Source organism: Scylla paramamosain, chromosome 12 (genome assembly GCF_035594125.1).
Source record: "Scylla paramamosain isolate STU-SP2022 chromosome 12, ASM3559412v1, whole genome shotgun sequence".
NCBI classification, from domain to species: domain Eukaryota; kingdom Metazoa; phylum Arthropoda; class Malacostraca; order Decapoda; family Portunidae; genus Scylla; species Scylla paramamosain.
The window spans coordinates 3825001-3850232 of NC_087162.1; the positions used below are offsets into that span (position 1 = coordinate 3825001).

At 40.2% G+C, this 25232-nt stretch overlaps 1 long non-coding RNA gene across 2 annotated transcripts in view; it reads left to right on the plus strand.

The window, feature by feature from the left end:
* The window catches only part of LOC135105542 (uncharacterized), a 122261-nt gene that overhangs the window by 33852 nt on the left and 63177 nt on the right, over nucleotides 1–25232 (plus strand). For both annotated transcript variants that reach the window (XR_010270893.1, XR_010270892.1), the window contains exon 2: nucleotides 10861–10879. This is a non-coding gene — a long non-coding RNA (uncharacterized LOC135105542). The remainder of the gene's footprint in view (nucleotides 1–10860; nucleotides 10880–25232) is intronic.

A 25232-nucleotide genomic window follows, 5' to 3' on the forward strand; every position in this document is an offset into this window, starting at 1 on the left:
TGGGTTTTTATGACTCCTGTATAAAAATGAGATATTGAAGGGCGTTTGGGAGCCTTGATCACTCACCTGTACCTACCTGTCGATAACAAAGGCGGTTGCAGAGTGAGATGTGTCCTTGGATCGGTTCCCCTTGTGATGGACGGATGTTTTAGTGAGTTTTATTGTCTTGCTACTGAAGGGAAGGGAAGGGAGTAGCCGCCGCCACTCGATCAGATGAGGTGTGAACGCTTCGTCAGTTTTATGGCTTGGCGCCCCACTGCTTCTCCCAATGGATATCCTTGAGAGTGTGTGTGTGTTTGTCAGCTCTTACGCTTCTCCCTTTTTTTATATTTTTTTCATTGTATCTGCATCCTTTACCTTCTTCGTTTTTTTTTCTATACGAATTACTTTTATCTGATGTTCTTATTGGTCGTGAATAAAAGAGAGCATCTACAACTATCTATCTCAAAAGCTAACTCCTTGCTCAAACCTTTGCTAAAAACTCTACCTTTGGCTTGTTCTTCCCTCCCCTCTTCTCCGACTACTTCATGCTATTATTAAGATCCTTCGCAGTGATGTTTTCCATGCCCTCGCTGGCCTTAACCCTTAAAAGATTTATGGAGCTGATGGGACCCCTCACTGTTTTCCGAAACTATGCCTTCGTGCTTGCACCTTGCCTAGTCAAACTCTTCCAACTCTGTCTATCAATATTTACCTTTCTTTTCTCCTGGGAGGTTTTCTCACATTCAGCCTGTTCCTAAAAAGGGTGACAGCTCTGACCCCTCAATCTATCGCCCTACTGCTTTAATTTCCTGTTTCTCTAAAGTTCTTTAATCTATCCTCAACAGAGAGGTTCTTAAACATTTAGCACTTCACAACCTTATATCTGATCGCCAGTATGAGTTTCGTCGAGGACGCTATACTGGTGATCGGGATAGAAAAGTGGGGTGAAAAAAGAGGAGTTAAAAGAGTTAGGAAAAGATTAAGAAGAATAGAAAAATAGTAAGAGAATGAAAGTGGTAAGCTGACCACCTTTCTAAGTTAAAGTTGTATGTTTAGTTGTTTAGTTGTGACTATTCATGTTTTCCTTCGATTTATTCATATTAGTTTTGTTCTTGTCTGTGGTTGACGTTTTCTCATGGATCTTTTTTATTAGAAGACAAAGAAGAATAGTAAATTTTGTTTTTTTGCGTGATTGGTTAAATTGGTTTTACCTTTTGGAGAATATGTATGCTAGTGTTTATTTATTTATCATCCTGTATAAATTTTCCTTGGAGAATGTTTTTTTGTTTTGTTAAACCAAGGGTGATTTTTGTTCTTTTCATAGTTTTCCAGGATGTATGAAAATTTTTTTCTTGTATGTTAGTAATTTTGTCGAATATCTTTTGTGCTTCATTGTAAAGTGTGTAGTTGACAGGTTCGATATCTGAAAGTTCGTGTAGTGTTTTAGTGTCTCTAGTATATGAGTATTTTTCTTTGTATATGAATCTTAGTATTTTATTTTGGGTTCTTAGGAGTTTTGATTTTCTTGTATCGCTTATTGCTATTAGAGATAATGATGGGCATAATACTATCGGGATGATGTATGCTTGTCCCAGATGTTTATATATATATATATATATATATATATATATATATATATATATATATATATATATATATATATATATATATATATATATATATATATATATATATATATATATAGGAGGCTCCATGAATCTATAGAGAGTTGTTATTGCTATTTTTGACTTAGTAATTATTTTCCTCTACATGTTTATTCATAACGGTTCTGTTTACGGTTATTCCTAATACTTTCCCTTTATCTGCAGTCTATCTGTTGACCATCCATTGTTATGTTTATTTTCTTTTTTAGTGCCAGTGCAATAATTTTGTTTTTATTTTCCATTGTTTTTCGTGCCTGTTGATTTTTCTCTATTTCTGTGGCTGCTCTGCTATGCATCATCTGTCTAGATTATCCTGCGTGTGTTATAGTTTGAGTGGTGTCGTCTGCATATTGGATATTGTTGCAGTTCATGTCTGGTTGTGGCAGGTCAGTAGTATAAATGGTGTAAAGTGTGGGGAGAAATGGAGCTCCCTTGTAGAACCCCTGCTGTTAATGGAAACGCTGGCCCTGTGTAATTATTTATTATAATTTTGGCTTTCATGTTCATTATATAGTTGTTTAGTAATCTTGTGATTGTGTAGTGTAGGTTGAGTTGTATTATTTTATATTGGAGTTCCTCATGGCAGACTTTTGATACATCTCTGAGGACCAGAAAATACTGTTTTTTCTTAGCTGTGTAGTGAGCTGTTGTTTCGTATATGATAGTAACTGGTGTATCTGTGCCTCTATTGCATCTAAATCCGTCTTTTATATATATATATATATATATATATATATATATATATATATATATATATATATATATATATATATATATATATATATATATATATATATATATATATATATATATATATATATATATATATATATATATATATATAATTTTTTTAATTGATTTTATTTTATTTTTTTCATTTAGTGTATCATTACCAATATTATGATCATTATTTTCTTTATTAAATTTAGTTATCAGGTTGTGAGTGCTGAATCAATAGGAAGCTTTGAAAGATAAGAAAAAATATTGCTACTGTTTATATATGCATTATGAGTGTTAGGTTCTATACAGAAACTGCCAAGTGGTCACTAACGAATTCCCTTATATTCTGAGGTTTTCTTTCATGATTATATTTTTTTTATGTCTTTTTTCCTTCTCTTATAGAAAACCTTTCATGTGTATTACTTTAGCTCTCTTATGATTTCTTTTATCTGTTACTTTTATTTTCTATTCACTGTTGATAATACTTATTTTCTCTTGTGATTCTCCTGTTCTTTACCCTTCGTCACTTTCTGTCTGTCGTGTTCCGTCTCGGTTTGTTTTCTTCCTTTCCTTGCTCCACCTGGTCGTGCTATATCATTTACTAATCGTTCACGCTTAATGCAACTTTTCCTTACTGCATATCCTCCTCTTTTCTTTTATTCCCTTCTTCTGTTTCTATTGTTTTATTGTATTTTGTCATCTGTTATTTATATATTACAAAATCATCTATCACAGTTTTTCATTCTTAGTTGTGGTCTCTCTTCTCGCTTTATTTCCTTCTACGGCTTTGTTCCCACTCACTTATCATCACCGCTGCCACCCTCCACCACCACCACCACCACCACCACCTCGCCCTTCACGCCAAGGTTTCCTAATGGGACGCGGCTCACTCATATGGAAACTCATGACGTAATACGCATATCACGTGAAACCTTCCACATTTTTTTTATCATTTCCCTTTTTCTTCATATAAGCTTAGAACGCTTTTCATTTTCCATTTGGCACACCTTGATTTTTCTTCTTTATACGTGACACATTTTTTTGTCTAACCATATAGAAGAAATTCATGTTTTTAACCCTTTATATCTCTTTAACCACCATGATCTCCTCAAGAGGGGAGGGCGCGACTACTTTTCCTTGCCCATTAACAACAAAAAAGTCGATAATATCACCACTACAAAGAAAAAAATATATAAACAGGGATACCACACACATACTTCATTGTACATAGATATATTTTTTTCCTATCCTATGTGTCTCTTAGTATTGAATCAGGTATGTACAAGAGGAAAGATTAAACACGCAAAAAATAAAAAGGAGCAAAAAGTCAAATAATAGAGACAATGGATCTGAAGGTCACAATCGGTCCCTCTGATCGGCACCACTGGGGGTTGTCGGGGAGCGAAGGGGAGACTGCACCTATTATTCTTGATGTCAGCAGTACTCACCCCCCGCCGAGACAGTGTTGCAGGCCGGGGCGGAGTGTGCTGGATGTAGGCAACGTTACTAGAAGAGGAGGTGGAGGAGTTAGTGAAGGAGAATGTATAAGGCTTGATTTCAAACGATAACAATTAACAACATACCCTAAGTTCTAAAGTTTTATTTTTCACTCAAGTACAGGGTGTATACAACGTTGCTGGAGGAGAAGATGGAGGAGCTAGATAGTGGAAATAGATGTATAGGGGTGATTTCAAAAGATACTAATTAACAGCATGCCCTGAAGTCCTTATATTCTTTGATTTTTTTACTCTAGTACCGAGTGCAGGCAACGTTGCATGAGGAGGTGGAGGAGGAGGAGCTAGACAGTGAAGAAAGATATGCGGATCTGATTTCAAAAGATACTAATAAACAACATATCATGAAGCTCTCAAGTTTTATTTTATACTTTAAATACAAGTACAAGACGGCGGCACAGTGGAAGAAGGAAGTGGAAGTGGAGTTTAGAAGGTGAATGAACAACATATCCTCAAACTCTCAAGACAGAATAGTGGAAGGAAGAAGTGGAAGTGGAATTTAGTTAGAAGATACAGTTAGACCTTGGGAACAGGGAAGTGAATACATTATAGACGAAAAGGAGGTGGTTGGATAGATAATATGGAGCAAGGGATGAAAGGACGATGAGGGAAAAAAGAGAGGGATAATGAGATAGTAAGTCGATGAAGAGAATGAAGGTTAAAAGAGATAGAGAGGGAGGTGGAATGTAGGTGGAGAGAGAGAGAGAGAGAGAGAGAGAGAGAGAGAGAGAGAGAGAGAGAGAGAGAGAGAGAGAGAGAGAGAGAGAGAGAGAGAGAGAGAGAGAGAGAGAAATAAGATAGTTAATGAGTAGATGAAGAAAGCGAAGGATAAGGGAGGAGGAGGCGGAGGAGGAGGAGGAGGAGGAGGAGGAGAAGGTGGAATGTAGATAGCATGGGGAAGGCAAAAAGATAGGATGTGGAAGACAAAAAGCAGGATTGCATTAAAGAGCAGCAGAGAGGATGGTACTGGTGGAGGAGCTAAGAAGACTAAGGGGAGTGTGGATCATAATGTTATTTACCAGTAATTTGGTACAGGTGGATCTATAAGGGAGTTGATTGGCTTGTTACCTGTGGAGGAGTGAGTGCTGGTTTATGGGGGCTTCGTCAGAGGTGCGATGGGGTGTGGCAGGGTGTGGCCAGGGTAGGTGTGATGGATGTGATGGGGGTGAAGGGCGGCATAAGTAAGATAAAGTCATAAATGTCTTGAAATCATCCTCTTTATTTCTTCCTTTATGGACACACACACAAAAAAGACATAGAACCCAAAACAATTGAAATCATAATCTACTTTAGTCTCAGGTCATATTTTGATGATGGTGAGGGAAGATGCAAAGGATGATGAAGGCACAAATGTTTTAAGATTGTTTATTTACCTTCATCCTTTATAGATACACATAAATAAAGATATATACACAAAAAGATTGAAATTGAAATTATCATCTAGTTATCGGCCATAAGGAGACGTTCTAATGATGACAGAGGATTTCAGAAACAAAAATGAAGTCGTAAACATTTCAAGAAAATATCCTCTGTTTCTTCCCTTTATGAATTGAAAAAATAAATAAATAAATAAATAGATAAAAATAAATATATAAATAAATAATAATAATAATAATAATAATAATAATAATAATAATAATAATAATAATAATAATAATAATAATAATAAAGAAATAAACACAAGGCAGTTAAAAATATGATTTATCCCACTCTCATAAGGTCACATTTTAATGGCAATGAAAGCATAAGTCCCTTCATTAATCCCTTTAAGAATACACACAAATAAGAACATAATACTAACCAATTGAAATTATAGCGCAATACACTCACAACACACTCACTCATAAGAACACATTTCCCTTATCAGTATCAGCAACAAGACACACTGGACGCCTGGAGCTCCCTCCCCTCCCTCTCCACCCAGCCATCACGAAGGGGCTCCTCGGGGCGCCTTATCATTACACCCTCGAGGTCGCACAAGGAGGGGAGCGAGAGAAAACAAAAGAACAACGAGAACTAATTGCATCAACAACCCTTCGTTCCCGCTGCTGATCATAATTGTTTTACTATCACCTCGTCGACTCTTTTTTTTTATCCTTACATAACAGAAAATGCAGACGCTTATAACGTACTCTTACATTTAAAGTAACCTGCACAATACCTTTCCTATTATTATTATTATTATTATTATTATTATTATTATTATTATTATTATCAGTAGTAGTAGTAGTAGTAGTAGTAGTAGCAGTAATAGTAGTAGTAGAACTCCCTGTTGGAACTCTGGAACTTCCTGCCTCCTGTATTTCCGCCTTCCTATGACTTGAATTCCTTCAGGAGGGAGGTTTCAAGACACTTATCCTTCACTTTTTGACTACCGCTTCAGAACTTATTCGGGGACCGGCATCTCAGTGGCCTTTTTTTTATTGGATTTTTATTGCCCTTGGCTGGTGTCCCTCCTACATAAAAAAGAAAAAAAAAGTAGCAGTAGTAGTAGTAGTAGTAGTAGTAGTAGTAGTAGTAGTAGTAGTAATTGTTGTTGTTGTTGAGGCTTTAGAAGTAGTTGTAGTAGTAGTAGTAATAATAGTAGTATTAGTAGTAGTAGTAGTAGTAGCAACAGTGTACTAACAGAAAAATTAAGTAGTACATATCAAACACGTACTGAAAAAAAAAAAAAAATAGTTAGCTATGTCCTAATAGAATAAATACTAAAAACTCAACAACTCCCACCACTACATATACTAACCTTACCTGCCTGCAAAACACATAATTATAACCTTACCCCTCATCCTTACCTTTACTCAGCCTCACTTCACCTTCAGCTTCTCTTGTTTTCATTACCAATTAAACCCCGTCTTTATCCTACAACCTGAATCTTCAATGTTAATAACTACCTGCAGCTTCACCTGGTGCTCATTTCCTCATCACCTGCTCTGAATTATAGGGATACATTTATGTGCAATGACATGCTTCAAGGGAGATGCACCATTTCAGGTAGCAACGCAGGTACAAGGTCGTCATTAGCATTCTGGTCGTTAATAGGTGAACCAGGTGAGGCAGGCTTGCTACTAGGAAACTGGGGTAGTGATGGAGAGAGAGAGAGAGAGAGAGAGAGAGAGAGAGAGAGAGAGAGAGAGAGAGAGAGAGAGAGAGAGAGAGAGAGAGAGAGAGAGAACCGTCAACTCCTTTTCTCTCTCTCTCTCTTAGAAAACCATTTTTTAACCATTACCTAACGTCTACATTTACATAGTCAAGGTTTCCTATAACTAAGAAAAATATTAATCAATCTCTTTCACTCGTGCTTGAATACTCCGCTAATGAGCCAATATTGTCAGGAAATTGTGGTTTTATTAACGAAGGACTGTCTAAATTCACTGCATTCACCTCACGTATAGCATCATGTTTATCTGAATTATTAAATGCATCTGAAGGGAGTACGAATGTCACAGCCCCTCTATATAAGGTCACCTGGCGATGTCTGGGAGGCGGGGTGGGAGGAGGTGCTGATGATGGGCGGATGGGTGGCGAGTGTTTGCCCAAGGGAGACTTTGATTGGCAGATAGGAGGGACAGGTGCGAGTGACGTGGCTAGGTAGGTGTGATGGGGGAAGGAGTGTCCATGAGAGAGGGCGTGGCGGAGTGGCATGTATGGTGTACCGTTTGGGGTGTGGCCCTTTTGTAGTATTGTACTGCTTCCTTATCTCTCTTTTTTCTTTTCCTCATCCTCATTTTTCTCTTCCTCCTTCTTTCTTGTCCTTACTTCTCCTTCTTCTTACATTGCCTCATTTGTTGATCCTTTTCTTTTTTTCCTGTCCTCACTTCTCTCCTATTTTTTTCTAGTCTAATGAATTCAGTTTTTGTACTCTGAAGATAAGGAATAGGAGGAGGTAGTGGAGAAGATGGTAGTGCTGGAGAAAACGGGGTAAGGTCAGAAAAGAGGAAAAGAAAAGGAAGCGAGGAGGGAAGAGGAAGAATACAAGGATAGAGTCAAGGAAAATAAAAGAATACAAGGGAAATTAATAAAATAAAGGAGGAAGAGCAAGAGAAGAGAAAGTTAACGAAAAGAAGGACGAGGAGAAGGAGAAACAAGAAGGAAGAAGTCAGAGGAGGAGAAGCAAGACAAATATGTAAATATGTACTGTAAAGGGACTAATGGAATGAAGAAGAGAAGACAGTGTTGACAAAAAGGAAAGGCAACAGAGAGTTAGTCCGTCCTGGCCTTGCACGTGTGTGTGTGTGTGTGTGTGTGTGTGTGTGAGGGACTCTGCATACAGGTGGTTGGCGAGGCTGGGTACACACGAGGGTATCACGTCTTGCTGGGGCTTCGCTAACCAGGGGCAGGACGAGACAACACACGCACGACCTTGACTCGGCGCAGCGGGGAATGTGAGGGTCGCTCGGTGGAGGAAGGAGGAGAAGAAGGAGGAGAAGGAGAAGGGCGGGAAGGGAGCAAGGAATTCAAGCATAAGAAGTGGGAAATTCAGTGTGACCTTCAGATATATAAATCCCGTTTTTCTCCATCTCAGCTTATTCCTTCGTCCACTTGTGATATTTTGAGGGCCTTGATATATTATGACAGTGATACATTCTAGAAAGATGGGAATGTGTAGACACAAGAAGCGGGAAATCAGAATAACCTTCAGATGGATAACGTCATTCTTTTTTTTTTCCATCTCTGCTCACTCATTTGTGGCATTATTTTCATGGTCTTGATATCATGTCAGTAAGAAATTGAAGATTATGAAAAGTGACATGCACAGGAAACAAGAAATTGGACTTTATCACCGTAGTTCATTCTTTATGTAATTGCAGTTTCATTTTAATGGAACTAACTTTGTTTTATCAGTAAGTAATTAAGCAAATTACCTTGTAAGCCTCAAGGTACCATACATATAAAGCTTTTTGCCTACAAGAAAAGATTGGTTTCAGAATATTAGAGGATAGTCTTCTATCAGAACAGAATTTTGAATATTCTAATATAGTACTGGGAAGAATCAGGCAATGTCATCTCTTCATGTTTTGCGAATTACAGTTTCTGTAGTTTAATCATATTACAAGTCAGTGAGTGAGTGGAGTGAGTGAGTAAATGGTATGAGTGCAGTGAGTGAGTGGAGTGAGTGAGTAAATGGTATGAGTGCAGTGAGTGAGTGGAGTGAGTGAGTAAATGGTATGAGTGCAGTGAGTGAGTGGAGTGAGTGAGTAAATGGTATGAGTGCAGTGAGTGAGTGGAGTGAGTGAGTAAATGGTATGAGTGCATTGAGTGAGCAAGCAGGTGCGTGTGTGACTTGCGTTAAGGTCAAGATTTTGCTGCAAATGTTTCCTTTCATGAGCTGGCAAGATTCTCAGAGACACGGACACAGAACTCAAACAGGAAGGCGTGGGCTGAACAGTTACAGTGAAGGCGCAGTACTAATGACCACCTGCAGTAGTAGCCTTCCTGGAAAAGTACCTGCTTAGTATAAACACGCCATTAGGGAAAATAAAACCAACAGTACACTTCCCTGTACATTATAATAATAAACACGCCTTTCAGAAATTAAAGACCAGAAGCGCAGTTCCTTCCTAATGAAGTCAGACACAGCATAAAGAGTTTTAAAGCCTCCTATATGTTGCAAATAAAGCGTAACTCAACTCTGAAATGCACCCACCGGACGAGTGGTGCACCGCAGTGATATAAAACATTTTCAACGCACCATCGACTACTGTCAGCTCAGGCTGCACCATGCACATTTATGCACAACCTAATGGTGCACGGAGGCCTTGATGTACTGACGAGAAAAATTAAATAATACAAAATAAAAACAATGAAAACTACAGACAAAATTTACAGGGGCCATAACAGAGGCCTTCAGGTGGGAGAAGAAAAAAAAAAAAAAAAGAAAGAAAGAGAGGCAGGAGTAGACATACGAGAAACACAACAGACACAATTTTAAGACACCATTAATGTTTTCTCTCTGTATCTTAATGGCAATGGCAAAAACTTCCGCTCCCTCATAAAATCCGGACCTCCTGTACTCATTTCAATGTAGCTCACCTCCACCGGCCCTCAAGAATCATTCCCCCAACCGCCGCGGCAGCCCTTCCCCCCCCCCCCCCACACCCCCGCCCTGGCAATGTCACCCCGTAATGAGCCACCACTCTAATGCACAGCTCTAGGTCATGACTGTTCCAGACCATTAGGAAACGTGACGGTGACGAGGTGACGAGGCGGGAGTGGCGTCACCTGCCCTCCCCTCCCCTCACCCATCCCCATTCCGCCAGGTGTGGACTAATTTGCAGGTGTGAGCGGTAATGTGTAGGTGTGAGAGATTAAGGAAGGTGACGTTCCAGTCTTGAGAATGTGCACACACACACACACACACACACCACACACACACACACACACACACACACACACACACACACACACACACACACACACCTGGAAAGGTCTTTTAATTTTCAACGAAACTTTCTTGTGACGCAGAAAAAAATTCTTTCTGTTCCTTCTATATTTTAGTTCAAGCCATTGAGATATTAGAAAAAAAATATAAACAAAATAACTATTTATAGATTTAATAAGAAACTAAGCGTAAAACAATAATATAACAAAAAAAAAAAAAAATGCAACACAATATGCGCCGTTATACTATGTAGCCAGTAAGCAGCCAATGACAGGAAGGATATCTAAGGTCATGATCACTTATATAAGATTCATAACACACCATAACCATTAGCCATAACCTTCTCTTACCACACTCTCGTATACATGCATATGATCAAGTCAGGGGAAGTGTTGAGATTTATTTACAAGCATAAGGGTAGCATTGTCTCACATCGACATTGAAATAGATAGGTAGATAGATAAATAGGTAGATAGCTTGAGAGAGAGAGAGAGAGAGAGAGAGAGAGAGAGAGAGAGAGAGAGAGAGAGAGAGAGAGAGAGAGAGAGATTATCTTATTGTATGGTACTTTTAATTCATTGCGCATTTGTCCTTGTTTGAGATCGACTCCGCACGGCACTGTGAGTAACAAAAGCTTAACTCCACGTCGTCATTCACGAACTTGACTCTACGCAAATCTAGGAACGTGAACTCTACCACGCAAATTGTGGGTTGCTGTAGAAATATTATTGTCGACCGTGAATTCACTAGAAAGCATATGTATGTATGTATGTATGTATGTACGAGTATGTATGTATGTACTTATCTGTCTGTTTAGCTATCTTTAAGTCTCTCTATCTATCTATTTATCTACCTATATGTGTGACTACTTGTATTTCTGTTTGTCGTTCTCTCTCTCTCTCTCTCTCTCTCTCTCTCTCTCTCTCTCTCTCTCTCTCTCTCTCTCTCTCTCTCTCTCTCTCTCTCTACCATTCTATATATATTTGTCTCCCTGTTTATCTATCTATCTTATATCTCTAATTTATTTATCTATCTATTCATTATCACTCCATCTATTCATCCATGCATCTATATACATGCACTTAGTAATCTACCTGTCCATCGTGTTATCCACTACCTATCCTTGCACTCAACTATCTATCTATCTTCCTGCTTACATTGCCATCCTGGTTTGCCCCCGCTTCCTTCCTTCTCCTAATCAGTTCCTGTGTGGCTCGGAAAGATGACAGCACCACTCATCACCTTGACGGGCAGATGGTGGTGATGAAATTACAAACAAGACCCTGAGGTAGGTAGCCTGCACACAGCTCCCTTCACCGCCTCCTCCTGCTTAACCTTGGCGCTGCCTCTCCCCTGTTTAAACACCTTCGTCCATCTTCCCTTCCTTTCACGCCTTCACTTCCCTTCACTGGACCTACCCACCCCCATCAAGACAAGCCTCTCCCCTCACCTCCTCTCCCTCTCTCCCCTCCTCTACCTTTCATGGTATTTCCTCTCACTTCCTCCTTTACGTCTCTCTTGTTACGTCCTCTCACCGTTCCTTTCCCTTTTGAAGATTCTGTGATAGCTTGCGTTTTTTTTACATGATTGACTTGCTAAGGGCTCCTGAACGACCTTGGAGAGAAATAAGCCTTCTAAATGCTACTTTCCTTCCCTTCTGACTCATGCAGAAGAAAGTAGCTAGTTTTACTGTCTGATAAATTTTGTCTCCGAAGTGTTTTGATTGTTAGGAAATTGGGAAATACATAGCTAGGAAGAATGGTTCAAAGTTTGTGGATGGAAAGGATAAAGAATGATAACGCTGGCTATCTTCTGCCTTTGTGATGATGTGAAAAGAGGAATGCTCACAGGTGGCAAGCAATGACCATTAACACGAGTAATAAAAGGTAACAAAGAAGTATCATTATAATGGTGCGCAATCAGTTGAAGACAAATGAGAGAAACTGATGAGATACTTTGATCTTACGTCTTGGTCAGGAAGGGTTGTTGAAGTGGAGCTCAACACAAAGGGGAGACATAGTACTTAAAACATGGCAGAAGGTGGGCCACGTTCAGAGCCAGCCAATCCCCTTCAAAGAAATGCCAGTTTTATATAAGCTGATTTAATGTAAACTAAGATGTGAAATTTAGGTATAACTGAATTTGTAAGTGACGGAAAGTCCAAGAAATTTCAGAGTTTCATTGATCAGTACGTTGGTTGTTCGCGTTCTTCTTCGTTACACTGCACGTCTTCCTTTATAGACATTTGTGTTTCTTGTGGTGTTAAGTATACATCATTGTTTTCTCACCTTGTAATGGTTTCCTAACCTTTCTACACTCCTTCGTCTCCTCCACCTCAATTATTCCCCTTTCCTCACTCTCTCTCTGTTTCCTCCTTTCGCTTTTACTCGTGATCTCTTCATCCAAGGTTTGCGTAAACTGCACGTAACCTGCACGTCTATTTATACTCAACAACAAATATTCGTATGTGCGTTTTGAAAATGCTCACACACTAATATTTTTCTACTTGCGTGACGCGAACAGTTTTGTGAAAAGATAAACGCAGAGGACTTTTGTTGACATGAGTTTTTATTTAGGATTTGGTGTGGCAGCCCGGCACACACACACACACACACACACACACACACACACACACACACACACACACACACACACATTTGCAGTCTCGTTGTTGTTGTTGTTGTTGTTGTTGTTGTTGTTATTATTCTTCTTCTTCTTCGTTACCATATTTCCTTTCTTTTATTCTGGTTCTTTTCATGTTGTTTTCACTCTGATTTTCACTTCATTTCTACAACTCCACTTCTTTTTCCTTTTCCTTTTACTGTAGTCTCACCCTTTCCTCGTTATCATAATTGCTCTTGTTCTAACTTGCTCTACAGGTCGTATTATATTTTCCTCCTCCTCCATCTGCTCCACCTCCTACTCTTTCTTCCCTTCCTCATCCTGTTCCCCTTTTTGTTCCCTCTTTTTTTCCTTCCCTCCTACTGAAACGTGACCTTCGGGAGACACCTTACCTGGTACCCTCGCCCTGCTCCTCCCAAGGCCGCCGGGTGAGTCTCTATAACTTCGTGTGGCAGATGCTAATCACCCTCCCCCTCCCACCACACACCCACCACACATCACCCCCTATCTCCCACTGCACTCCCACCGCACATCACCGGCACCCCTCCACCGTATGACAGCCTATACCAACCTCTTCCCTCTCTCTCATTTCTCTCTTTCTTTCTCTTATTCTTGTCCTTCCTCTTCTTTCAGTATTGCGAAAGATCAGTATCCTTTCAGTCTGTCTGTTTATCTATTTCTCTTTTACTCTTTCTTTTTCTTTTCTCTTCTTCTCTTTCGGTATTCAAGTTCAAGCTCATTCTATCCCTGTCTGTTTCTCTACTCCTCTTTTACTTTTTTACTTTTCTTTGTCTTCTTCTCTCTTAGTAATAAAGACAAGGTAATTTTATGTCTGTTTCTCTAATTCTATGTCTGCTTTCTTTCTCTTTTCTTCCAATAAGCGGAGACTAGCTCATTTTATCCATGTCTATTTCTCTGACCTTCTTTTACTCTTTTTTCTCTTCTTCTATTTCAGCAATACAAGTCAATTCTATTTCTCTCTATTTATCTTTTCCTTTACTTTTTTTTTTGTTTTCTGCTTCAGTAATACAAGTCGTTATTTCTATCTCTGTCTATTTCTCTTCTTCCTCGAGAACAACATATATCTCCTCTTCCTCTTCCTCTATTTGTGTTTCGTCTATCCTCTTTTCTCTTCTTTTTACTCTTGTGTCATTTTCTTTTCACCCCAACGAATGGAAACAAAGCATTTAGATTTTCGACCACCTGATTCTTCCTTCCCTCCTCTTTCTTTTATTTTCTTTCCTTCTTGTTTCTCTAAAGTAAATCAAGACAATTCACTGTTATCGCTCTTCACCTCTCTCCGCTCTTCTTTCTCTCTCTCGTTCACTCTTTCTTTACTCGTATACTTCCCCTTCTCCCTCTCTACCCCTAAATACATAAAACCAAAATAACTGCATTTCTCTCCCTCTCTCCCTCTCTAATCCGTCCATGACAACCTCTATGCACCCCCCATTCCTCTTCCTTTGCTCCTCTCTCCCTCTCCCTCTATAATCTAAGCCCAGACCTTTCCATCTCTGTCTCCTGCCCCTCTCCCCTCCCTGACTCCCTTCCTCCCTCCTCTCATCCTTCTAATGTTTACCTTACCTTCCCTCTCCTCCTTCTCTCCCTACCTCTCTTCTCTTACCTCTCTCAATCTCCTCCTCTCCTGGTTCTGTTTTCCCTCTTTATGGTCTTCCTTCTTCCCTCCTGCCTTTCTTCTCCTTCTGTTAATGTTTATCCCTTCCTTTTCTCCTTCCTATGACCTCCCTGTCTACTTTCCTATCCCTTATTTTCCTTAATCTTCTCTCCTCTTCTGCTCCTCCTCTTTCTCCTTCTCTTGATCCCCTCTCTACCTTCCCTCCCTCATGCCTCCCTACCTATTCCTCCCTCACAACCTCTCCTCCCTCCCTCCCTCCCTCCCTCCCTCGTCACCTGCATAGCCAGTTCTCGTCTTATCTTCACTTACATAAGCGTCTCATACTCGTATCTGTCCAGGGAATAATCATGTTCCATTTGGTGTTTAGTTTAATGTTTTGTTTTTCTTCAGTTCTCCTGCTTGAGTGGTTCTTCTGTTGCTAGTTTTGATGTGTTTTTTTTTTTTTTTTTTTTGGTTTTCCGTTTTTTTTTTTTTTTGCTTTTTTTTTCATTTGTTTTTGTCTATTTTTGTCTCTCTCTCTCTCTCTCTCTCTCTCTCTCTCTCTCTCTCTCTCTCTCTCTCTCTCTCTCTCTCTCTCTCTCTCTCTCTCTCTCTCTCTCTCTCTCTCTCTCTCTCTCTCTCTTTCGTTTCTTTAATTTCTCCTAATTGGAACTCAAGGACAAGGTGGAGTAGGTGGGAAGGACGCTGCTCATCTCTCCCTTCCCTCCCTCCCTCCCTTCCTTCCTAAGTTCCTTCCTTCCTTCCCTTTCTTCCTTCCCTTTCTTCATTCTTTCCTTCCCTTTTTTCCTTTCTTCCTTTCTTTCTTCATTTTCTTCTTCCCTTTCTTCCTTCCTTCTTATCGTTTGCTTCCTTCATCTCATATATTTTTAATTTTACACCTTTTCTTTAACATTTTTCACCTTAAACTCTTTTATATATATATTTTTTTCTTGTTTAGAGTTCATCCTTCCATTTATTTTCTATTTCCTTTCCTTCTTACTTTGCTGTTTCCCTTCATTTCACATATTCTTGATTTTATCCCATTTATCCTCAACATTTTTTAATCTCAATTTTTTTTTTACCTTTTTTTTTCCTTTTTGGAATCCATCCTTCTGTTTATCTTATATTTCCCTCTTTTCTCTTACGTTTTTCTCTTTTTTTTCTGTGTTTAGGCTATCTCTTATTTTCTTCATCTTATTTTATTTCCTGCAATTTAATTTATTACTTTAGGTGGTTAAAATACTTCTCGCTATTTTATTTTTTTAACGTTTTGCTTTAATTTTCTTTTTGTTTTTTCTTTCTTCCGTCGTCCTCTTTATTTCAGATATTCTTAATTCTGTTCCCTTTCTCCACAGCGCTTCTTTCTTTCTTTTTCTTACTAACTCTGATTTATATAAATTTTCTACAGTTTATAGCCCGTCCCTGTGTTTTTCTTCCTCCACTCTCTCTCTCTCTCTCTCTCTCTCTCTCTCTCTCTCTCTCTCTCTCTCTCTCTCTCTCTCTCTCTCTCTCTCTCGCATGGCGGTCCCTTTTCAGGCTTCTTTGTCCTCCAATTCCTGTACATCTCTTTTGTTCCCACCGCTCCCACCTCTCTCTCTCTCTCTCTCTCTCTCTCTCTCTCTCTCTCTCTCTCTCTCTCTCTCTCTCTCTCTCTCTCTCTCTCTCTCTCTCTCTCTCTCTCCCCGTTCATCGCCGCAAGGGAGCCACGTGACAAGGTTAGTAACTCCTGTAGGTCGGTTGTAGGTAGCAACAGGAGCAACCCGGGCGTCTTCTGCTGTGTGGTGTTCGCCTCATCACGTCTACTTCGTCATAATGCAGTAGAGTGTCACCAGGTTTATTGAGTATGTGTATGGTGTATGTGTATGGTGTATTTTGAATATAGAGGTGTTGGTAGTATGATCTGTTTTGAGTATGTAGGTATTGTTGTCGTTATTATCATCTTTATTGTTGTTGTCATCGTCGTGGTTGTCGTCATAGTTGTTGTAGTTGCCGTCATCATCGTCATCACTATCTTGTTTGTGATGGTATTCGTTATCTTCTATTCCTCTATTCATTTCAGTTTCAGTGTACTTAAGTGTAATGACGTAATCTGTGCACTCAAATGGTTCAGGCGTAATATTTCGTGGGGCCGCTGAAGTTTCGCGTTTCATCCTCGTTATATACTCGTTTTCCACATTTATTTCAGTGATTTATGTAATCCACCAGTCGTTTTCAGGTTATTTTCTTTTAAATTAACTGTCTTAATTCTTGGAACACAGGAGAGTTAATGCTTTGAATTTAGTATTTCTATTTTTTTGCTCACTAGCTGAGTATCTTAACTGCATCTAATTTGATTCTTTGTCCTTGCTTTATTGTTGTCAGATTGTACACACTCATATTATTATTTTTTTCAGTAACCCAGAATCTTTTTGTATTGTTTATTTTTTGTTTTGTTTTACTATTGTATAACTGCATACACATTTCCACCTCTACTTCGCTCGGTTCCTAATTAATTACAAATGCGTGTCAGGTGTGTCGCCATCATTCAGTTAGCGGACCGCACCAAGTGCTTAGCTAAGACCACGCCCTGACTCTCTACCTGAGGCTTCTGGACGTGCAAGAACGGTCAGTGCGTGAGGGAAAGGTCTGAAAAATACATTAATATTCACAACATTTGTAACGTAATCTCGTGCATGTATTGCATATTGTTATCAGCTTTCTTATGAGTAGTTTCACCTATTTTTGTTTCGATTACGTGACAAATTCTAGAAAAAGATACCTGATTGTAAAGCTTAAAAGTCCAATATAATACACTTTTCATTGGTATAGAATTGCAAAACATTCACTGCTAGTCAATTACAACGCATCGAGTTGTGCAATGCTAAGAGAAACTACATGAAAAGATACTTAGATTCTCATCCTTCGGTTGTGGTTTCTCCTTTATATTGTTACTAGTGAGGAGACGCAGGAGGAGGCGGCGATGACATGATGGGTGACGGGAGAGACCTTGAGAACCACATTAGGACGAGAGAGAGAGAGAGAGAGAGAGAGAGAGAGAGAGAGAGAGAGAGAGAGAGAGAGAGAGAGAGAGAGAGAGAGAGAGAGAGAGGGCAGAGAAGGACAGAGGGAAGGGAGGAAGGGCAGAGGGTGTGAAGGAAGCAAAGGAAGACGACAGACGGAACCTTAAGGGCACTGAGTACTGTTCAGCTCAAAACTACTTTTATTTCTAACGGAGACTGATGCAAGAAAAAAAAAAACCCTCTTACTTACCCATAAAGAAAAAAGTCAGAGAATAACTGAAAGGAACAGACAGGACAAGAAGCTACAGAGACAAAGAAGGATCCGGGGAGGTCTCTCATCCAAGGCTACACGTGCGAGATAGGTATATGGTAAGGAGTATATACACCTGTGTCGAGTCTACCTGCTAGATAGTGCTTGGATTGGGTATGGCTGCAGGTGGAAGCTACAAGTAACCCCTTAATTAAATACGCAGTGACCCTGAAATACCGTGACTGACGAAGATTATTTGCCACCGCGACGCTTCAAGGATATTAGATTTATGATAGGGGATTAAAAAAACAGTATTTTACCTGAGAATCACATTTAAACGGGTTTCTTAGCTATGGAGTTAAAAGTAAGGAATGGAGGTGATGGAGGGAGGGAGGGAGAGAGGGAGGGGAAGGGAAGGAGGGAGACAGACAAGTGGAAGAAGAAAAAAGATATTACGATGGAGTGGAGAAAGTAAAACTGCAATAACTGAGTGAATAATGACATAATGAAAGGCCATTTGTATAATGCATAGCAGGGGATTATTAGAGGGAATGCAAATAAGAATAAAAGAACAAAGTAGTCAGAGAGAGAGAGAGAGAGAGAGAGAGAGAGAGAGAGAGAGAGAGAGAGAGAGAGAGAGAGAGAGAGAGAGAGAGAGAGGTGAATGGATGAATGAATAATGATGATAGTAATAATCATGAAAAACGTCACACTACAGGTTCAAGGACATCTACATTTCAAGGTTTTCCACCACCACCACCACCACCACCACCACTACTGTCCTGTCCCTCCCCCCACCCCACCCCGTCTCCTGTTCTCCCCCATGCGTCCTACAAGCCTTGGCCTCTCCGTATCCTTCGCCTACAGGGTCAACGAAGACAACTCCTACACACACACACACACACACACACACACACACACACACACACACACACACACACACACACACCAAACCAGAAGGGCCCGAATAGGTATAAGGTAACTGGGACTGCCACCCTCGTCTCTTAGTAACCCGAGCTGTGTTATCGAAGCCGACGAGGAAGTGAAGAATGGTCGCGTTTTTATTACCATGTGTGTTTGTATGTGTCTGTTCAGCCTTCCCGATACGTATACGTTACACTGTATCCTGTATAGCAGTGAGTGTTTTCTTGTGTTCCTTCTTAGTGTTTTCATACGTACTTACTTCTACGTGTGTTTTCCTTTGGTTTATATGCGTTTGTTCGAGTGTTTTGTATGTATATTGCCTTTTCTTCTTTCTTTCTTTTTTTTTTTTTTTCTTAACAGGGAACGGGGATATCAGTATGTGCGGTTTGTTTACTTTTTTTTTTTATCATTGTTCGTCTGCGTCAGTTAATTAATTTATTTCTTTTTTGTTCAGCCGTCACTGTGCAATTCATCAGTCTTCAGGATCACTTGCTGGACTCTTGATGTGCTTTAAACTCATATTATAGTCCATTTTATACGTATTATTAAGATCTTTCACTGCACACCCTTTCTTTCCCATCTCTTACTATCTTCTTCCATTATTTTCTCGCTAACTGCTCTTATGATCTTTTTAACTGCATGCCTCTCCTCCTTCCCCGCCCTCGCTGAATAAGACTGTCTACTTTTTCTCATTCCTATCCTGCCCGCCTCCCTAATGCAAGAATTAACCAGTGTTCTTAATCCTTCAGTCCTTTTTCTGGTGAACTCTGAAGCTCACTGCCTGCTTCTATATTTTCTCCTTCCTATGACATGAACTCTTTCAAAAGACTTATCCTTCAGTTTTGGATATAATGCATTCGGCTCCTTGGACCTGTACATCAGTGGGGCTTCATTTTCCTCTCTTCTTTTTTTGTTACCCATGGCCAGTACCACCCTTACATAAAAAAAAAAAAAAAACACTATTTGTTTATCTGGGAAGTCCCTTAGCAACCTGTGCGACGCGAACCTCCTCTAAGTGATACTCGAGCGCTGTGTACCACTGAGTTAGGGAGCAGCGTCTGGCCCATTAAAGGTGTGTCGCTGCGTCTACCTGTCTAATATATTTTTTTTTCCCCTTCTGTGTTCAGATGGCTGCCTATAAATCTATCCGTCAGACGTTTTTCTCTCTCTTTTTTTTTTCTCGTCAAAGGTACAGTGAGATGGAAAGGGTTGTCGGAGGCGGAGGAGGGACAACTTGAAGAAAAACGAGGATGTAAGAAGAAGGAAGGTCGTCATGTAGAGAGTCAGAATGAAGGTCGTCTACTAAAGGGTGGTGGGAGAGGGAAGATCGTCATGGGGCTTCGGTGTAAGATGTGAAAATAATAGTGTTTGTTTGTTGATGTCTGCCTCTTTGTTGAGTGAGTGGCAGGCAGCTGAGTCTTGAGTGAGTCTTTGTACGGGCAATGTCCTTCACTCCTTGTCTGTCATCCTCTTTCATTATATTACACTCTCACTACCTCCTTAGCCCAACGATTTTTTTTTATTTTCCTCATTTTCCCTCCACCTTGACTAATCCCTTGTTAACTTCTTGTCTCTTCACATTCCTTTTTTTTTCTTCACTGTCTGTAAACTATCCTTACCCTTCCCTGGTTTTTTTGATTACTCTTTCCTTCTGATTATTTTCTTGAAGTGTCCTTCCACTCCTTGACTTACTCTCCTTTTCCTGTAAATCAACCCCATGTCAACTCTTCCTTCAAAGTTCTCCTGAGGCGTCTTACTTTGTTTGTCTCTTTAGGTTATTCTTTCCGTTTAAGTTTTCCCCCTTCCCCTTTTTCTATCAGTAAATTTCAATTCAAAGCTTTTTTTTTTGTTTCTAAATACCTTCATATTTTCCTTCTGTCACTTCCTTGTCCATCTAAATTTAACTATTCCTCCTTTTTTGTCCTTCACGATAATTTTTTTCTTCCCTTCCATCTCTCCTTGACCTTCACACCTACACCCACACTCACACCACACCCACCCATACCCACCAACACACACACACACACACACACACACACACACACACACACACACACACACACACTTTTTCTCCCTCCACACACACCTATCCCCTCCACCACACACAGGCAGCCTTTCCATTCTCCACACCTCCACATTGCATTGAGTTACTCGTGCATGTTATTCTTGAAACCATCTACCATGCGACTGGAAATGAAATGAACCTTTCTCACGAGGGCCAATGAACCAAGGAATAGCTAGATAGGCCCGGAAGGAACCAGTTTGAGGGAGGAGGTGGTGTGAAGGTGACCCTCGATATGAAGTACCGCTCGAGTGCCCAGGGAGAAAGTGCTTGAGTGGTGCTGAGGGCGTAAGGAGTGAGTGTTGTGCAAGACATGTGAACGACGAAGGTAAGACGATATCAAAGCGATAAGAAGACGATGATAAAGCTTAATGCAGCACACGCGGGGATTATAGAGGTGTGTCTTTGTGATTACCTAACTGGCTATACCTCTTGCCTCTGACTCACGCCTTCATGCACGCACACACGCACGTGGACTGGCAAGCAAGCACACAAACAAACTTTAACCTGTTACGTGGTATACTCTATATTTCCTGGTATGCGCTACTTGTGTAAACTTCGGAAGTAACGGAGTGTGTTGACTCAGACATACCCACGATTGCTGGTTGACGAGGCCTGCAGAGTTTACAAAGTTTATGAGTTTATAAAATTTACATGTTTACAAGTTTACAGGCTTCACATGGCTTACAGATTTAAATTTACATGAATTGCAAGTTTCACAAAGTTTGCATAGATTGCGAGGTTTACAAAGTTTACATATTTTCAGATTTACATAACTGATTAACAGGATTTACAAGATTTACACGGTTTCCATGATTTACAGGCTCACAAGGTCGACAAGGTTTACAGTTTTCATGATTTACAGGTTTACATAAGATTTCCATTACAAAATTTGCAAGAGTTACAGGGTTTTCGTGATTTACGGCCACGCAAAGTTTACAAAGTTTTCAGGATTACATATTCTTCAAGGTAAATAAAGTTTTCATGATATACAAGTTTACAGGGTTTAAAGGCTCACAAGATTTACAAGGTTTACAATTATCTATTATTAAAAGTTTATGGAATTTAAAGGTCCGCAAGGCTTAAGGTTAACAACTTTCATATAATTTCTAAGTTGGGAGGATTTACATACAAGTTTACACAATATACGGGATTCAGGGATTTACATGGACATCACAGCAAGCTACCGATTTAATAGCTGAATTTCTCAGTTACTTAAATATCGTCGTCACCTGTATCAAAATAAATCTTATCCCCAAAAGAGGGTTAGATATTAATTCTTGTTATTTATGCGTACATCCAACTGTCAGTCCGTCCGTCAGTCCGTTCGTTAATGCGCCCGGTAAACTCTCTGTTAATCTGCTTGTTAGTGCGTTCATCGTCCATCGTCTGTAAATCATTTTGTTTGCCCTTCTGTAACTTCTATCAATTCACTCTTAAATCCTTCCGTAAATCCGTCCGTTAATCGATCCGTAAGTACATCTTTAGAACTGTACATCTAATGATACCTAAATTCCTTTGTCATTTTGCTCGTCAAATCGCTCGCCTCGTCTCGTTTCGTGTCGTCTCATGTCTCGTGTCGTCTCAAGAACCGTCCATCAGTGGGTGCCTGAATTCCTTTTGTTAATCTTTCCGTCAAATCGCTCCCCAATCCGTAATCTCATTCATAAATCCGATATCAAATCCACTCCTTAATCCGCTCATCACCGTCCTCGTAATCACTAATCCCGGTGCGTCAGTGGCCCGGGACTTCAAGGTGATGAACTACTTGCTATTCCCCAAACTCTGCGGCGAGGCGGTGGCGGTAAACTCATGCGTACTCCGCTGCTCTGAAAGCTGTCGATTAATATTCCTTTTACATCATTCTGCACCTGCTGACCTTGTGCAGTGTTCCGTGCGCCTGCTGCCCGACCCAGAGCAGGTGTTATTAAGGAGAATTACGGGCGAGGCAGGACTCCCCCGCCACACGCTAACACCTGTGCGCCGCGATCCTATTTACCCTTGTGATTAAAGCGAGACTCGTGCTGCGGGGACGATTAAACTCAGCGCCACACAGTTACGTGAGGAAAAGCATTAAGACGCAGCACAAAAAAGAAAAAAAGGACACACAACATCATGGTTATGGTTAAACTGCGACCTTGGTTAGTGCATCCATTGTGTGTCTGTGTCAGTGTATGTGCGTGTGTGTTTAACCATGTCTCTGTCCGTGCATGTGCGTGTGGGCGACAAGGCAAGAAAGATTACTGCTTTACTTTTCATAAACTTGCTCGAGAGATGTACTGTCTCTTACCCCTTGTCTCCTTACCTACCCACTCTTTTTTACTTTCCCTCTCCACTCTTCTCCTCGCGTCCCCTCCCTTCTTCGGTACACGCTAACTTCTCTTCGCGTGGAGGAAAAGGGAAGGAAGGAAGGCTATAAGAAACAGTGATGTATAGGAAGTTTATCCCAGAAACAAGCCTAGATTGATGACACTAACACCAACACGACTATCTTTGTTGACATGAAGCAGTGTGACCGGCTGAGTGAAGTGCTTAGATTACAAGGTCGTAGAGACGTGATGTGACTCAACATGTGTCTGCTCATTTATCTGGACTCCTTACCTGTTGATTGCCTGTAATGGAACACCGTCCATTGCAGCAAAACACGACGGGGACACGAGGGAAAGAAGGCGGCTATTGTGTGCGGTAATTGTCTTAGTATCACCTCAGTTATCTCCTCGTCTTATATAGCGTGTAGAAAACGGGTCATCGAGCACTCCTTATCGCCTCTTCACGTACGAGTATGCGATGCGCCGATATCTCACTCTACCCCCCACGCAAATGCACTACGGTCATTATGTAGATTGGAGTTTAAGTGCTTCATGTAATTACGATGTCCTTGTTATTTCGGGAGCTGGAAATACACACACAAAGGAAAAAATAACTCGTACAGTAGACGTAGTTGATGTGATGGTAATTGTTTTTGATCGATCGAGCCCACCGGCACTGTGACGTCAGGTGAGGTACAGGTACAGGTAAGGATGAGGGTACAGGTGAGGTGTTTAAGTGTTGTTGTCTCTGCAGCTTTCGTGTTGGACATTGGCTCGTCTGCATTTTAGAAATTAGTTTGTGTGTGTTTAAGTATTACCATTTTTGTTGTTTTCATGTTAGATATTGTTTGCATTTTTTAAGCATTGTTGTTATTTTTTTTATTGTTTACAGGTTAGATACTGGATGCTTTTTTTTTGTTTATTTTGTGTTCAGGTGCTGTTTTTTTTATTGTTTTCGTGTTGGACATTGCCTGCAAATTTTTTTTTTTATTTTCTTTACGTATTGTTATTTTTATTGTTTTCATGTGTGTGTTGTAAATATTGCCGTTGTTATTGTTTATTCTCTCTCTCTCTCTCTCTCTCTCTCTCTCTCTCTCTCTCTCTCTCTCTCTACACCAGTGGAGCATTACACTACAAGGGAGCATTCCGTGACTGATTGACTCACTGGCTGGTCTGTTGGCTGATCTATGACGCCTGGAAAGTGAAGTCGTAATCGCATGGTGCCTGAGTGAAGTGAGGAACATACCAGAGCTTGCGACTGGGGAAAGGTGAAGATACTCGGACAGTTAATGTGAAGGGAGATAATGAAATAATAGACGAGTGTTGGATGCATTTCTCAGTCCTCCGCAGTCCGCATATTAATCCCCTGACTCCTGTTGCCCTCCTTCGTTATCATTCAGGACACTGTAAAAAAGAAATATTTTACATACACACACAGAAAAGAGGGAATAGAATGTCACTTTTGTCTTTCCTAGGCTACAAACTACTCAGGAGACTGTAGTTAAAAAATGTGTCTAAAAAATTTCAGATAATTATAGGAAAAATTGTTTGATGGTGGAAGGGTCACAACATTTTCGGTTTATTTGATGAGAATTTATAACTTGTCAACCTGGAATGTGAGCTGCCAAAGGAGACACTGCCGAGAGGAATGGAAGGGGGAACTGATGGGATATAAGAAAAGAAAAAAAAAAAGAAACCAGAAATGACAGAGAAACAAACACAGGCAGATGAAAATTAAAAAGAACAGACAAAAAAAGGATGAAGGGACCAGAAGACCAGTGAGAGTGAACAGCGAGTGAGAGGATAGAGTGAGAGGAAGAGGAACGCTGGATGTAAAAGTACGGGATGGAAGGGAATGTGGTGAGGGCGGTTACTAACGAGGATGAAATGGTTACGGTGCGGTAGTGACGGCCAGCGTAGTGCCTCTTTACTGCACCGTTTTATAGACTCTGTCATACTTTACTGTCTCCTTTTGAAACATCCTTCATTAGTTAGCAACGTGCCTTAACCCTTTCACTGCCAGCCATTCTTTCCCATAATCACTCGCAGCTTTTAAAAAACTTATTTTTCGCACTACAGCCTCTTAAATACTTTCTTCTGTGGCTTAGCAAGATTAAATTAACCTCATATTTGTTTCTTTATTTCCATCCAGACAATTTATTAGTGATCCCAACGTTAACAAGGGGCGACCA